This window comes from Pristiophorus japonicus, unplaced genomic scaffold (genome assembly GCF_044704955.1).
Source record: "Pristiophorus japonicus isolate sPriJap1 unplaced genomic scaffold, sPriJap1.hap1 HAP1_SCAFFOLD_348, whole genome shotgun sequence".
Lineage (NCBI taxonomy): Eukaryota > Metazoa > Chordata > Chondrichthyes > Pristiophoridae > Pristiophorus > Pristiophorus japonicus.
Genome location: NW_027253303.1, coordinates 653,587 through 664,685, shown reverse-complemented (window position 1 = coordinate 664,685; position 11,099 = coordinate 653,587). Strand labels below are relative to the sequence as shown.

At 46.1% G+C, this 11,099-nt stretch overlaps 1 pseudogene; it reads left to right on the top strand.

Moving 5' to 3' along the window:
• Positions 1-10,134: 10,134 nt before the first annotated feature.
• On the top strand, positions 10,135-10,314 carry LOC139250095 (U2 spliceosomal RNA; annotated as a pseudogene).
• The last annotated feature ends 785 nt before the right edge of the window (positions 10,315-11,099 follow it).

Below are 11,099 nucleotides of genomic sequence, written 5' to 3'. Positions count from 1 at the left end.
CCCCACAGAAGGCAGTCTGCCTGTATAGACATTTCATCTCTGCGCCATTGGAACGGCTTTATCTCTTCCTGCATTTCCACTGGGACACTGGACCAGCTCCCGTGAAGCACACAGCTTTTGACTAGAGATAATAAAGGGTCCTGGCTTGTCCAGGTTTTGATATGCCAGTCAGTGACGAGTGATTGCTCACTCTCAAATGCTTCCATAACCATGGCTAGATCTGCGGGCTGCGCCATTTCCACCCCTGTGGTGGGCAATGGCAGCCTACTGAGAGCATCGGCGCAGTTTTTTGTGCCTGGCCTGTGGCGGATGGCGTAGTTGTATGTGGACAACGTGAGTGCCCATCTCAAGATGCGGGCCGATGCGTTGGTATTTATCCCTTTGCTCTCGGAAAACAGGGATATAAGTGGCTTGTGGTCAGTTTCCAATTCAAATTTTAGCACAAACAGGTATTGATGCATTTTCTTTATCCCATAGACACACTCTAACGCTTCTTTTTCAATCATACTGTAGGCTCTCTCAGCCTTAGACAAACTCCTGGATGCATAAGCAACTGGTTGCAGTTTCCCGAAATCATTGGCTTTTTGCAATACACACCCGCCGCCATATGACGATGCATCACATGCTAGTACCAAACGCTTACATGGATCATACAACACAAGCAATTTGTTTTGAGCATAACAATTTTCTCACTTTTACAAAGGCATTTTCTTGGCTTTTACCCCAAACCCATTCGTCCCCTTTTCATATAAGACATGTAATGGTTCTAGCAGGGTGCTGAGACCCGGTAAGAAGTTACCAAAGTAGTTCAAGAGTCCCAGGAACGACCGCAGCTCCGTCACGTTCTGTGGCTTCGGTGCGTTCTCGATTGCCTCCGTCTTCGTGTTGGTTGGCCTGATGCCGTCCGTCGCAATCCTCCTTCCCAAAAACTACACTTCAGGCACCAGGAAAACGCACTTTTAACCTGAGCCCCATGCGGTTGAGTCGACTAAGAACCTCCTCCAGGTTCTGCAGATGCTCGACTGTGTTCCGACCTGTGACCAAGATGTCGTCCTGGAAGACCACAATGTGCGGGACCCACTTCAGTAAACTTTCCATGTTTCTCTGGAATATCGCCGCCGCTGATCGGATTCCAAACGGGCATCTGTTATAAACAAAAAGGCCTTTGTGCGTGTTGATGCAGGTGAGGGTCTTTGATGATTCCTCCAGTTCCTGCGTCATGTAGGCTGAAGTCAGATCCCGCTTGGTGAACGTCTTTCCTCCCGTCAACGTTGCAAAGAGGTCGTCGGTATTTGAAAATGGGTATTGGTCCTGCAGAGAGAAACGATTGATAGTTATTTTGTAATCGGCACAGAGTATTGATGGTACTGTCTCCCTTGAGGACTGGTAAAATAGGTCTGGCCCACTCTCTGAACTCGATCGGTGAGATGATGCCCTCTCTTTGTAGCCGGTCGAGCTCGATTTCTACCCTTTCTCTCATCATGTACGGTACTGCTCTCACGTTGTGATGGATGAGTTGTGCCCCCAGAATTAGGTGGATCTGCACTTTTGGCTCCTTGGAATTTCCCGATGCCTGGTTTGAACAGCAAAGAAAATTTGTTTAAAACCTGTGCACGCGAAGTGTCGTCAGCGGGTGATAGTACTCGGATATCGTCCCAGTTCTAGCGTATCTTTCCCAGCCAGCTCCTGCCGAGCAGCATGGGACCATTGCCCCGTACCACCCAGAGTGGTAGCTTGTGCACCGCTCCGTCGTAGGAGACCTTTACGGTAGCACTGCCGATTACAGGAATCAGTTCTTTCGTGTAAGTTCTTAGTTTTGTGCGAATTGGAGTTAAGACTGGCCTTGAGGCCTTGTTGCACCACAACCTTTCGAAAGTCTTTTTGCCCATGATGGACTGACTCGTGCCCGTGTCCAGCTCCATTGACACCGGGAGTCCATTTAGTTCAACCTTCAACATTATCGGGGAACAATTCGTGGTGAATGTGTGCACCCCATGTACATCTGTCTCTTCTATCAGAGGTTCTGGTTCGTCGTGATCCTCCGTGGATCTGTGCTCCTGTGCAATGTGGTGGTTTGCAGGTTTAGCAGGCCTAGCAGCTCGCCTGCATACTTGTTGGAGATGTCCCATTGTTCCACAGCCCTTGTAAATGTATCCTTTGAATCGGCATGAATGGAAACGATGATCACCCCCGCAGCACCAACAAGGTGTTAATGGCTTTGCATTCATCACTCTTGATGGTGGACTCTGAGACATCTACTGACCTGTAGCTGCAGGTATGTGTGACTTGCCCTGTCCGTTACGATTCGAAAACAACATCACTTTGTTCACAGTACTTATAGCAGCACTTGTGTGCTGAGAGATTTGCTTCGTATTGTCACTGGTGGCAATGAACGCCTGGGCTATCGCTATGGCCTTACTCAAGGTTGGGGTCTCTACAGTCAAAAGTTTGTGAAGTATGGTTTCGTGGCCAATGTCAAGTACGAAAAAGTCTCTGAGCATGTGCTCCAAATGTCCTTCAAATTTGCAATGTCCTGCAAGGCGTCTCAGCTCGGCGACATAACTCGCCACTTCCTGGCCTTCAGACCTTTTGTAGGTGTAGAACCGGTACCTCGCCATCAGAACGCTTTCCTTTGGGTTCAAATGCTCTTGGACCAGCGTGCACACATCGTCGTACGATTTCGCCGTGGGTTTCGCTGGAGTGAGCAGATTCTTCATGAGGCCATACGTTGGTGCCTCACAGAGGAGGAGGATCACTCTATGTTTGGCAGCGCTCTCTTCCCCATCTAGCTCATTGGCCACAAAGTATTGGTCGAGTTGCTCCACAAAAGTTTCCCAATCATCTCCCTCTGAGAATTTCTCCAGGATGCCCACTGTTCTCTGCATCTTTGGGTTCGCTATCTGTGTCTCATCGCCAGTTGTAGTATATGGAGAAAGAGTCAGACTGAACACTGTGAGCTCAAAGTAATGTGTGACCTTAGTCTTTTATTGTAGGTCTCCAGAGTGCCTCTCCAACCTGTGAAGCACTCTTACATACCTGTGCTCCCAAGGGATTATGGAATCTTCATGGGGAATGAGCCCACTGGTGGCTGTACATACAAGTCCAGATAAATAACACCCTTCTCCCTCATATGCTTGTCTAGCTTCCCCTTAAATGCATCGATACGATTCGCTTCAACTACTCCCTGTGGTAGCGAGCTTCTCATTCTCACCACTCTTTGGGTAAAGAAGTTTCTTCTGAATTCCCGATTGGATTTCTTGATGACTATCCTATATTGATGGCCTCTAGTTATGCTCTTCCCCACAAGTGGAAACATTTGCCCAGAAATTCCGGCCTCCCAGATCCGTACGGAGTGTCTACGGACCGGGGAAGGCATCGCAAAAGCCGGGTTTCAGTGCACAAACTGGAGCTTGACAGATCCTCCGCATCTCAGAAGCGAGGACATTTTCAAGGGCAAGATTGCGGGATTTACCCATATCTTGCCCACTTGATGTCCTGAAAACTCTTGCGCTTGATAAAAGCAGGCGCATAACCTACTTTTGCAGGCGTAAGAGTTTTAAAACACACAAAAACATCATAAAATAAAATTTCAAAAACACATTTTATTGTTTAAAACCCTCCCCACTGCGGTAAGTTTATTTTAAACTATAATTTTAAAAACTTTTTAAAAATCGGAAAAATATATTTTTTTATAATGCACAAATAACTTTAATTTAAATTAATAAAAATATGTGGTGTATTTTTTTATTTGTTATTAGAGTTTTATGTGTTGGGAGGGGGTTCTCATTTATAATAATGGGTTCTCCAACTTACGGAATTCCCATTATTATGAATGAGAACATAGTTTACCTTGATTGGCTGCCCAGAGCCATGTGACTCCAGCTCCAGCCCTGCGCACGTCCCGACGTGCACGCGCTGCGACACGCAGTCACGGGAGGCCTCAGGACCGGGAACACGCGTGGGTGCAACAGCTTCAGGTAAGCGCGCATCTTTAAAAAAAAATTTTACCCGATCGACCGCAGGAAGCAGCCGACCGCGATTTGTGGGCCATTCTCTGTATCCATCTCGATCAAAACCTTTCATAATTTTAAAGATCTCTGTTAGGTCACCCCTCAACCTTCTTTTTTCAAGAGGAAAGAGACCCAGCCTGTTCATCCTTAGCTGATATTTATCCCCATCGCAATGATGCAAGAGATCTGATTTCAGATAAATGGTCAATGCCTGTATGCAAATAGCAATGTGATACTAATCTGTCAAGTGTTAATATGTAAAATATGTTGCTCAGAATATTGACTAGAAACATTGTGACATCTATTGTATGTTCTTACTCATTAGAGTTTACAATTTCTTGAGTATGCAGATTAATGCAAAATTCTGGGAGGGGCAGGAGGGAAGTCATCACAGGCAGTCCCTCGAAATCGAGGAAGACTTGCTTCCACTCTAAAAGTGAGTTTTCAAGTGACTAAACAGTCCAATACTGGAATTACAGTCTCTGACACAGGTGGGACAGACAGTGGTTGAAGGAAAGGGTGGGTGGGGAGTCTGGTTTGCCGCACGCTCTTTCCGCTCCTGCGCTTGTTTTCTGCACGCTCTCGGCGACGAGACTCGAGGTGCTCAGCGCCCTCCCGGATGCTCTTCCTCCACTTAGGGTGGTCTTTGGCCAGGGACTCCCAGGTGTCGGTGGGGATGTTGCACTTTATCAGGGAGAAGTCACAGTTAATTTAGGTCACTTATTTGATAATAAATATGCATATGAATTTAGTGCAATAGAAATTAATATAATTAAGGAGCTGATCTTTTATAATCCTTTAGGACTTTATATGTATGCAGAGTAAAATATAGATAATTCAATGGAAAGCACTCTGATGGTGAGTTATAGAAAGGGTGCATTCCTTTTAAGACTAATGTGCTCATCGTTGACTTTTTTTAGGTGGGATTTGCACAGAAGGCGGCTACTGTCCAAGAGGAAGTTCATCTCCTCAGTTGTGCCCAGCTGGGACCTATCTAAACAGTTCTGGAAATAGTCGACGTTCCCACTGTCTGAAATGTCCTCCTGGGTATGCAACACTTAACCTAAGAATCATCTATTGTGAGTGAAGGGTTATAGCCAGATCTGGTGATACACTGTGAATGGAAGAAGAGGGAATTGCAATCTGTATGCATTCATTAGCTGTTAGAATTGAATGAAGTATATACAGATAGGACCATAAGAACTAGGAGCTGGAGGAGGCCATTCGGCCTCTCGAGCCTGCTCTGCCATTCAACAAGATCGTGGCTGATCTTCTGACTCAACGCCACCTCCCCGCTCTATCCCCATATCCCTTAATTTCCTTAGTTCCCAAAAATGTATTGACCTCTGTCTTGCATATACTCAATGATTGAGCATCCACAGCTCTCTGAGGTAGAGAAGTCCAAAGATTAACAAGCCTTTGAGTAAGAAATTCCTCCTCATCTCAGTCCTAAGTGGCCGACCCCTTATTCTGAGAGTGTGACCCCCCATGTTCTAGATTCCAAAGCCAGGTGAAACATTTTCTCAGTCAACCCCCTTAAGAATTTTGTATGTTTCAATTAGATCACCTCTCATTCTTCTAAACTCTAGAGAATGTAGGCTTAGTCTACTCAATCGGTCCTCATAGGGCAATCCCCTCATCCCAGCACCAGTCTAGTGAATCTTCATTCTACTCCCTCGAAGGCAAGCATGTCTTTCCTTAGTGAGGAGATCAGAACTGTACACAGTACTCGAGGTGTGGCCTCACCAATGCTTGGTATAATTGTAGTAAGACTTCTTTACACTTATACTCTAATCCCTTTGTAACAAAAGCTAACATGCCATTTGCTTTCTTCATTGCTTGCTGTAACTCATGGTAACTTTCTGTGATTCATGTACCTTTGAATGCAAACATTTCCCAGCCTTTCACCGGTCAAAAAATATTCTGCTTTTTAGTTTTTCCGACCAAAGTGGATAACTTACTCCTTCCCCCCATTGTATTCCATTTGCCATGTCCTTGCCCACTCAGTCAACCTGTCTATTCCTCTCTGCAGCCTCTTTGCATCCACCCCACAGCTTACTTTTCCAACTAACATGGGGCTCAATTTTCCCCAAAGCCGTTTTTTGGCGTTCTTGAAGAGTCACGCCTGTTTTTTTGGGGCCCAACTACGCCAATACAAAATCATCCAACTTTCCCCGTTTGAATTGATGATTTTGGCGCCGCCTAGCCTGTCCTTTAGCTTTGGGGGTGGAGCCTCAGATCTGCGCCAAAAAGATTAGGTTGCCAGCGTAACGAGGGACGCACCGCGGGCTGAGGCTGGAAAGTGAAACATACAACACATTCTGGCCAGCTCACAGCAACCTGCACAAGCACCTTGCACAATGCAGCATTCCAGCATCAATTATTAAAGTGTTTATGCCAAAAGTCTATCCCTCTCCCCTCCCGGTGTCGGGTGTCACTCCTAACTCTGGCCGAAAGGCCTCCTCTCCCCCCGCCCACCCCCCCACCTCTCTCCTTTCCCCCTCTCTCTCCCTCTCTGCTGCTGCTGCCCGGGCCGTGGAACTGCATCTGCTGCATTGATTCTCTTACCTGCGTCGATTTTGTTAGCTGCCCAGAAGGTTTTTCCAAAGCGGTCACATACGCCACCTTAAGAAAAATTGGAGTAAGTCGGAGCTGGCCAAACTTGGCCAGAATTGGCCAAGAGGTAAAGAAAAATCATAGCCTAAAAAAAATCCTACCTAAGTGAATTATGCAGAAACTTTGGGGAAACTTGGAGACTTTAATATACTCCTTAAAAAAATGGTGCAGGCCAAAAAAACAGCGCAGATAATTGGGGAAGATTGGGCCCCATACGTGGACATGTAACGGAGTCAAGAGGAAATCAGGTAGTTTGGTATGATGCAATCATGCAACACAAGAGGAGACCATTCGGCCCATCATGCTTGTGCCAGCTCTTTGAAAGTCACACTCCTCTGATCTTTCCCTTATAGCCCTGCAAATGTCTCCTTTTCCAGTATATATCCAATTCACTTTCTGATGTTACCATTGAATCTGCTCCCACCGCCCTTTCAGGCAGTGCATTCCCGATCACAACAACTCGTTGCGTAAGTGTATGGGAAAGAACAGGAAAATGGGATTAGAATAGGTAGTTCCAGTTGGGAAACGAGCAGTCGGACAGGTACAATAAGTCAAATGGCCTCCTTCAGTCCCTATATTTCTCTGAATCTTTCATTCTCCTACTGTTTCATACTTGTATTCCAGCAGGTTATTTGGATCTTTCCAGGACCTGAGTTGGTTCCTTCATCCTGCTTGCATATTGTGGTGGAGTATTCTTGGTCCTTCTAGTGCATAATCCCAACCATAACTCCGATGGGAATGTGCTGTTAGAGCAAGAAATGATGCATCCCTTCCCCCATGCTCCTGTGGATAATACTGTTACCTATTTGTAACATCAATTGCACACAGGTGGGACATGGAGAGGTGATCCTGTCCTTAAGTTCAGAGTCTGAAATGCCTTAAATCAGTAAATGTAAAAAACTGTAACAGTGATATTGCAGGAAACTGTTTCATAATTTATCTTCACTTATTCTTTAATATGCAGGCTTTACTGCGAGGGAGTTGGCCTCCCTATTCCTTCCGGAGTCTGTAGTCCCGGCTATTATTGCCCTGGTGGACAGAATACTTCAAATCCCCTTGAACATCTCTGTACTAAAGGTAAACCAAATAACGCAAGATCAAAAAATCATGCACATCATCCCAATTGTCTTCATCAGACGCACGTTTCAATCCTTTCCCCTCCAAGGTTCAGTCAGCAATGGGAGAGTCGGGGAGAGTGAGTATGTAGAAAGGGGCCCACATTATTTGGTTTCCTGCCATAGGCTTTGCCCAAATTTTCAAGTGACCTGGCAAATTCAAACTTGTTATTACTACTATAACAAAAACAACAACAACTTGTATTTATATAGCACCTTTAAAGTAGTGAAACGTCCCAAGATGCTTCACAAGAGTGTTATGAGATAAAAATGTTGACACAACGAGCCACATAACGAGAAATTAACGCAGGTGACCAAAAGCTTGGTCAAAGAGGTAGGTTTTAAGGAGCGTCTTGAAGGAGGAAAGAGAGGCGGAGCGGTTTAGGCAGGGAGTTCCAGAGCTTGGGGCCCAGGCAACTGAAGGCACGGCCACCAATGTTTGAGCGATTATAATCAGGGTTGCTCAAGGGCAGAATTAGAGGAGCGCAGACATCTCGGGGCTTGTGGGGCTGGAGGAGATTACAGAGATAGGGAGTTATTTAAAGTAATTACTCCAGCCCATGATGCATTCATATACTTCAATGGTTGGGAAAGGATTTTGTTCCAAAGCATATGCCAATACTGTTATGTCTTGGATAAAGAGTCAGACTAGATGCTGCAAGCTCAAAGTAAGTGTGACCGTAGTCCTTTATTGCACTTCTCAGAGTGCCTCTCCAGCCTGTGAGGCCTCCTTATATGCAGATGCTCCCAAGGGATTGTGGGATCCCTTGGGACTCCAGGGAATAAGCCCTCTGGTGGTTAGACATGGTAATTACAGGTTTACATACATAACAACACTCCCCCCACCCCCAAAAGTCAATAGTGTAACTATTTACTATGTGAGTTGATCTGGGGCCTTCCTTTCCCTGGTTGATCATCTTGGTGCAAATGCTGGTTTTGCTGAGTCATTTGTTGGGCTGCTGCACAGCTGGCCTTGTGGACTGCTGGGGGTGGTGAGCCTTGCTGGGCTGCTGCGAGTGCTGGGTTCTGCTTCGTGGTCAACTGCCGGGTCGGATGCCACTTGTGTGTGTGTGTTGGAGGGTCGAAAAATGTAGAGTCTATTGTGGGTTGTTCTGGATAGTCCGTAAATCTGAGTTTAGTTTAGTCCAAGTGTTTTCTGCAGCTGAATCCATTTGCGAATTTGACCATTAACACCCTACTCCTTTCTTTGGCCAAAACATGCCAGCAATCCATTTGGGACCTTGTCCATAGTTCAACACAAATACAGGATCATTTACTTCAATTTCGCGTGACACATTTGCGTGATCATGATATGTATTCTGTTGAAGCCACCTGCTCGCTACCTGTTTGTTTAGATCAGGGTGGACTAACGAGAGCCTTGTCTTAAGTGCCCTTTTCATGAGCAGTTCAGCGGGAGGGACCCCGGTGAGCGAGTGGGGTCTTGTGCGGTAATTAAGCAGGACTCAGGATAAGCGAGGCTGCAGTGAGCCTTCAGTTACCATTTTCCAAGCTCTGCTTGATTGTTTGAACTGCTTGTTCTGCCTGACCATTGGACGCTGGCTTAAACAGGACAGACGTGACATGTTTGGCCCCATTGCGAGTCATGAATTCCTTGAATTCGGCACTGGTAAAGCACGGCCCATTGTCACTTACGAGGTCATCAGGCAGGCCGTACGAGGCAAACATTACCCGTAGGCTTTCAATGGTGGCAGCGGACGTGCTTGCTGACATTATCACACATTCAATCGATTTGGAGTACGCATCTACAACCACTAAAAACATTTTTCCCAAGAATGGGCCTGCATAGTCGACATGAGCCCTAGACCACGGTTTGGAGGGCCAAGACCATAAACTTAGTGGCGCCTCCCTGGGTGTATTGCTTAACTGGGAACATGTGTTACATTTGTGCACACAGGACTCTAAGTCTGCATCGATACCGGGCCACCACAAATGAGATCTAGCTATCGCTTTCATCATTACAATGCTTGGGTGGGTACTGTGGAGATCACTAATGAAAGTGTCCCTGCCTTTTCTTGGCACAACTACTCGATTGCCCCATAGGAGGCAGTCTGCCTGTTTAGACATTTCATCTTTGCGCCGCTGGTATGGCTTTATTTCTTCCTGCATCTTTAACGGGACACTAGACCAACTCCCATGGAGCACACAGTTTTTTTTACGAAGGACAGAAAGGGGTCCTGGCTTGTCCAGGTTCTAATCTGTCGGGCAGTAACAGGTGATTGCTCACTCTCGAATGCTTCCATTACCATAACTAAATCTGCGGGCTGTGCCATCTCCACCCCGGTGGTGGGCAATGGCAGCCTACTGAGAGCATCGGCACAGTTTTCTGTGCCTGACCTGTGGCGGATAGCGTAGTTGTATGCGTACAACGTGAGCGTCCTTCTCGGCCTTTTGGCTAAGATCAAGTGTAGTATCTGTTCTTATCAGTTTAATATCCCCTATGGGGACCAAATATTAATTTGTTTTTTGGAACAGGGAGATGGAACAGGGGCTTGCTCCGTCCACTCCACGCCCCGACCTGGTATTGCAGTGTTTCCAGGAACGGTGCAGCTTCCCCTCTCGGCCTTTTGGCTAAGATCAAGTGGAAATAGCGCAAAGTGATCTTTGGCACTGGAGTTGATCTGTCAAGAATGAACAAAAAAAAACAAAAAACATGAGCGTCCATCTCTGGATGCGGGCCGATGCATTCGCATTTATCCCCTTATTTTCAGAAAAGAGGGATATAAGTGGCTTATGGTCGGTTTCCAATTCAAATTTGAGCCCGAACAGATATTGATGCATTTTCTTTACCCGATAAACACATGCTAACGTTTCTTTTTCGATCATACTGTAGGCCCTCTCGGCCTTAGACAGACTTCTGGATGCATACGAATCCTTGCATGGACCTGTGTCAGGTTGAGGTCAGTGATTTTCTTGAGGGAGGAGAGAATGAGGAAGGAGCTGTGATTCGATAATATCTATTGTGAATACCTCTCTTGCTATTTCCCTGGTATTGTTGACAGTAAGGGGTGAACAATTGACTGGGTGTGTTTGGAAGATGTACGTGACTCTGTCGTTTCACAGGGGTATAATCAGCTGTGATATTCATTCCAGTTTACTGCAGCTATCCTTATTTCAACCTGAAATATTTGCTCAGGTTTTGTGAAAGGGCAGGTTAAAAAATGGTTGTAAAACTGACCTCGTCTCTGAGCTTGAGACTAAGACAACAGCTCCCAGATATAAACTGATATCAGCACAGTCTGACTCTGGACGCAATTCCGAGGTCAGGTTGCAATTTCCCAAATTCATTAGCTTGTTGCAATACACACCCGACCCCGTACGACGACGCATCACATGCTAG